Below are 6,324 nucleotides of genomic sequence, written 5' to 3'. Positions count from 1 at the left end.
TTTTTTTTTTTTTTTTTTGTTAAGGTGTAGTTGGAATTTTAGATATCAATAATGAGTTTTAAAAGGAAAAAAATGCGGGAAATTTACAGCGTAGAAATTTAAATGTTCAGGAAATATATTGCTCCAAATATTGATATAAGGCCAGCAGTTTTCAAGGGGAAAGTATTAGTCGTTTACAATGATCCCAGTGCTTAACTGTTACTTATTTTATCGATTTCAAAAGCACGAAAGGCGAAGCTGACCTCGGCGGAATTTAAATTCGGAACGTAATAAGTCGGAAGAAACGACTACTGAGCATTTCACTCGACACGCTAACAATTCTCTCAGCTCACCGACTTATCTTGCTTGACTATTTAGAAGATAAATCTTTTACGCTTTCTTATGTATTGGTCGTGTTTTAACAACTAATCTAAATATAAATGGTAAGAAAGTAAGTGGCACCGATAGTAGTCTTCGATTTGTTTACAAGATCAGTCTAGGTCTTTTGATATGAGAATGACTTTTATCTTTCTTTTTGTTTTTGCTCTTGGAGCCTATGAGAACGTGCATATGTCATAAAAAGAAAACTAACGTTCTCAAATGAGCTGGTGCTTATTACAAACTGTTTATTACAAACTGTTTACTTAAACGAAGCGCACTTAAAAAGCCTGCATTAGAACTGAACTGAAAAACTATAAATTGGTAGATGTTTATCCGCACCGCCATTCGCTCTCACCGAATTAATTAATATCTGGTTCAATTTATCCTTAAACTCTCAGACGGAATATTTAAATGATTGCCGTCATTCCTTTAAAGTCTATAAAATGTGTTCGGTGGAGACAAGAAATATTCAACCTTTTACAAATTTGCCACAAAAATCGTTTCAACTTTCCTGACTAATATTGATGTCTTAGCTTCGTATTGCTTTGTGAGAGAATTATTTACAAATTTCAATACTGTTATTGTTTAATAAGTGTTGATATACCGAAAGAAGAAAACAATTGGAATTTTTTATTATTTCTTTTTAATTTATTGATAGTTTATAGATTTGATTGTTTAGGAATTTCAATGCATTATTCAAGAGAAATATATTTGTCTATTGAACGTAGATATACTGACAGCAGATTGCATTGTTTTTTTTTTTGTTTTTTTTTTGCTGTTGTTGTAAAAATTCACAACATAACTAAAACTAATAAAAAGAACCCGAAAAGAAAAGGAAACAGGATAAAAGTCCATGACATACCTACTGCAATCTTACTTACCAGGCGGCTTTTTGTTTCTAAATCGCTTGGAATTCTTCATACACAATCCACGGTTCTTTATTACCGAACTTCTACCTTCAATTCCAATATAAAAGAGTGAACTAAGTTTCTTTCATTGCATAGATAAAGATGAGGTTTTAAAGATACCTTTAAGATGAAGAAAAAAGGAATTTTTGAGATTTTATTGTATAGTCACTTCCTCCACAGAATGCCTCAAATAGTACTTTTAAATTTTGGCTCAAGGCCAGCGGTCTTGGAGGAATGACTTTGTCGATCCATCAACTCCATTCACTGATCCTTTTTAATCGACTCCCACCCCCACTTCACAGAGATAGAAGGTAACGGTGACCGCGTCGAAATTTGAACCCAGAATGTAATGAATCGGAACAAGCGTCAGCCATTTTGTCTGACGCTTGTTCGACGCCTTGCAAAGTCTATATAATTTTTCTACTGGAGGTATAAGTCCTGAAATTCTAAGGGGGAAGGGACTAGTAGTTTAGATAGACCCCAGTACTCAACTGGTATTAATTTGTCAATCAAGCGGAAAAGCGGAAAGCCACAGCCGACGTAAAGCCAGATGGAAAACTGTTGGGAATTTTATCCGTTACTCTAAGAGTTCCACCAGATCGTCGCCTTGCAAAGTCTATACTATATAAGGGGAACCATTAAAAAAACCATGAAAATTCAGTTGATGATCCCTTCTCTCTATAATGCAAAAGTCGAATCAATTAAGCTGTCAGATTTGCAAAATTTTCCCCTTTTCAGTGGTAGTCATGTTGATTAAATCTTAGATACTTTTATAACCCATCCAGATATGATTGATACTGTTCTTTTCGTTTCAGTACAACTGTTTCATTTTTATAGGAAAGAATTTAACTTGTGTCACACAAAACGAAAGTACTATAGTCACTACCGATTACTCTATATGTTGATTGGTTGTAATACAAGAGAAATTTTTAATATCTAGTACCATATACGATATTATTACTGTTCAATATTATATCCTATACATCTTTTGCTCAATATCCGTTATTACTGATCGTCACCCCGTATCACACACGCACGCACACGCACACACACACACATACGCACACACGCACACACACACATACGCACGCAGACACACACACACACACACACACACACACACACACACACACACACACACACACACACACACACATTTTTGTTTAGTACTACATTCTACTTTTAACATCCTCAATTTTATGAAAGTTTTGGTTGACCTAAATTTCCGTTTGTCTTAATTTTTTTGCAACCCTTAATTTCCGTCACGTGTCATGGTTTCATTGAATCAGATAGAATCTTTATTTTTCAGCAGTGATTGACGTACATTTCCGGCAGCTAACAATTTCAGTTTTACAGTTTCTTTTCAATGTAATTCTTGTTTTATGATAACATGTCTCAATCGATTTTACAATGTTTGTTCCTCGTTATAAGACCTCTGCGATAGCAGACACACAGGTGAGAATATGTCTAATGCTACTTTGAATGCCCTTGATGTAAATCTAAATAATACTCCAGACATTGATTTTTTTTTCTTTTGGCACACGTTCACAGATGTGAAATTGTGAAGTAGATAGATCGGTGGCGGCATTCGTCAAAGACACAGAAGCAAAGCGTTGAATTAATGAATACAAGCTAGGAACTCTAATGGATAAATCAAATTGCATTTGAATGTTTTTCTTTTGAAATGTGTTCAGTCCTTTCCTTATTATTCATATTTTAGTTTTTTTTTTTTTGATATTTACTCTTCATTCATCTCCATTCTTTCTCTTATTCTTTATTCTAGTTTAATCTTTTTTTATATCACTTAAATAGGTAAAATAGCATTTGATGTGAGTTGTTGACTTTTTGGGTGATTAATTCAATATGAGATTTCAATTCCCGTAACTACATTATATTGGTTCTCGGGTGTATAAAGCTAAAATAAAATTAATAAAAGGTCTTTAGAATTTTACACACTTCGATTATTGCTTGATTTAGCATGTCTGTCATATTTCTGATAAAGAAAAAATGTCAGCCAACTAGAGCTTCCTTTTGCAGTGATGCAAAAATATTTTTCCTGAACTCTTTGTAGTGAAAAAAATGGATTTGATATCATGCTGTAATTAGAATGTATTAATATACAGTTGTCACGAAAACGCCAGTGTTTTGTAAAAAAAAAAACAAACCAAATGCTTAATAGTAAAGGCTATTTTTTTCTTTTTACGGTATTGAATACTTTCCAAATCATAGCTTCAATACCTGTGCCAGGGTACTATATGATATCAATTGAACTTTTGTTGAATATCTCATTCCTCCATTAAACGCTTAATATAGCGATTTTAAATTTTGGCAGAAGTTCAGCACTTTTGGAGAAAAGTGAGTTTGTTGATGCCAGTGACTTCAGTACTTGACTGGTCTTTTTTCTTTCCATCGACCCTTGAGAGATGAAAGGTAAAATTGATCGCAGCGGAATTTGTACGCAGATCGTAATAAGTCGAGAAAAATATTGCTATATGATATAATGATAATACCAGTTCGGCACCTTGCAAAGCCTATATAAGTCTTTCTGTTGTAGACACAAGACATGAAATTCTAAGGGGAGATAATCAGAATATCTTAATATGGAGATGAAAAATAGAAATCAATATTTTGTGAAACCAAATACTTATTGCCAAAAGCTAATTTTTTTTCCGGTGTTTAATTCTTTGCAATTCATAAGTTCAATAACTGTACTAACATACTGCTTTATATCAATTAATTCTTTGAAATTTCATGATATTTATTGATCGGATATTTGCAAATAAGATAAAATATAATCCGTATTTACCGGGATATAAGACGCACTCTTGCATATGCCAATCCCCCACTTTTTTTTAAAAAAAAGTATATTTTGTGGAAAGAAAAAAAACTGAATATATTTTATCATACATTCATACACTCCTCATAGCATCTGTAATACAGTCACACTTGCCACACCGCAGTTTTTGTTAGATTTAAGAATAAGGATGTGCGTCTTATACACCGATATGTACGGTAAGGCCATAAAATAAAGAGGTTGATTTTTCGAATTACTTTTACTTAGAAGAATTCAAAGTCGTCCATGCTTTTTCAGAATAGATGTAAGTGTGGAAAGAAACTGAACTGGACACAATTCGAATGAATTTGATATTATTTGGATTATTCAAAATCAACTGATTTCTTATTTCTTTACTGCCCACAAGGGGCTACACACAGAAGGGACAAACAAGGACAGATAAACGGATTAAGTCTATTATATCGACCCCAGTGCGTAACTGGTACTTATTTAATCGACCCCGAAAGGATGAAAGGCAAAGTCGACCTCGGCAGAATTTGAACTCAGAACGTAGCGGCAGATGAAATACCGCTAAGTATTTCGCCCGGCGCGCTAACGTTTCTTCCAGCTCACCGCCTTTATTTTTATTTATTTATTTTTTTTTTTTTTTGGAGCAACGTAAAATAAAGTGTCTTGCTCAAGAACACAACACGCAGCTCGGTCCAGGATTCGATCTCACAACCTTACGGTCGTAAGTCCTGCGCTCTAACCACTGAGCCATGCGCCTTCACTGATTTCTGCTATGATCAAAGGCGTTCCATCCTTGACCTCGCCGTCTGTATCTACAATACTATATTATTCCATTCGGTCTATGAGTTGTCTTTATATTTCTTCTTTCCAATTTATCAGTAAAATATTAAGATCATAGACTTAGAAGGTTTGTCATCTGTCATGAACACGGGGACACATAAGGCGTAGCTGAAACCATTTGAAGCTGAGTGGACTGTGCCAATATGAAGTTCAAATGTTTTGGTCAAGAACACGATGCACCCCCAATAAAATTTATCCAATTCTATATTTAAGAGATGAGGAAGTATGTGCATTATTTACATTTGACGGATATTTGTCCTTATCTTGCTTTTTATTAACACAACATTTCGGCTGATATACCCTCCAGCCTTCATCAGGTGTCTTCGGAAAATTTCGAACCTGGGTTCTCATTCCTAACGTATTTTTCGATGTTATTATTATTATTATTGTTGTTGTTGTTGTTGTTGTTGTTATTGTTGGTGTTGTTGTCGTTATTGTTATTATTATTATTATTATTATTATTATTATTATTATTATTATTATTATTATTTTATGTTTGACTTTTGTTTTGCATTTGTACAAGTTGGATCCAAGTCTCACCCAGAGACCTCAAGAGACAACAAGTTAGAAGTTCATGTAGGTGTTATGCCTAGGGTACCATATATTTGGATTTGTACAGTTTTGTTCTAGTGAATGTTTAAGAAACCATCAGAAAATTATGTGTTTGTTTTAAAATTTGAGATCACATAGACAGTATTTTACGTAGGATATGGGCAGTTCCCATGTGCACTATCTTTTGAACTTCAGCCATTTTGGGGTTTCCTGGTATCTAAGCTAGGTAGTAATCAGCCCGTTTCGCTGTCATTCCCAGGGCACCTATGACAATAGGTATTGTTTTCGTCTTCAGATTCCACATTTTGCTCATTTCTATTTCAAGATCTTTGTATTTGCTCTGTTTTTGGTAAGTTTTGACAGATACGTTTATATCGATTGGGAAAGTCATATCAATGAGGAGGCTTGATTTTTGTTTGAAGTCTTTGAGTACGATGTCTGGCCTATTTGCGTCTATTTTTCTGTCAGTTTGAATGGTGAAGTTCCAGAGGAGTGCAATGTGATCATTTTCAAGTATTGGGAGTGGTTTGTGTTCCCACCAGTTTTTATCATGGGGCAAGTCCAGGTTTTTGCATATTACCCAGTGAATATATTGTGCAGCTCTATCATGCCTGTTGAGATACTCTTATTATTATTAAGGTCACTGTACTCCATCCCATGCAGCTGTGGTAGGTTATACAAAGGCGAAACACATCGCCCCTTCAAAATAAGGGTCTAGGAACATTGCAAAGCTGTGACACGAGGAGATATTGATAAATCGGGTATAGCTGATCATGTATGGAAAAATGGAGGCCAACTCCTCCTCTGGGATGAAGTTAAAATAATAGACAGAGAACACCACTGGAAAATACGAAAACTAAA

At 34.5% G+C, this 6,324-nt stretch overlaps 1 long non-coding RNA gene across 1 annotated transcript in view; it reads left to right on the top strand.

Moving 5' to 3' along the window:
* Positions 1-2,908, top strand: part of LOC106874753 (uncharacterized) — a 19,879-nt gene extending 16,971 nt beyond the window's left edge. Inside the window, exon 4 of the long non-coding RNA XR_001410050.2 lies at positions 2,820-2,908. This is a non-coding gene — a long non-coding RNA (uncharacterized LOC106874753). The remainder of the gene's footprint in view (positions 1-2,819) is intronic.
* The last annotated feature ends 3,416 nt before the right edge of the window (positions 2,909-6,324 follow it).

The sequence above is a fragment of the Octopus bimaculoides genome, chromosome 10 (genome assembly GCF_001194135.2).
Source record: "Octopus bimaculoides isolate UCB-OBI-ISO-001 chromosome 10, ASM119413v2, whole genome shotgun sequence".
Lineage (NCBI taxonomy): Eukaryota > Metazoa > Mollusca > Cephalopoda > Octopoda > Octopodidae > Octopus > Octopus bimaculoides.
The sequence above is the reverse complement of the archived record's forward strand: the minus strand, read 5'-3'. Positions and strand labels throughout refer to the sequence as shown.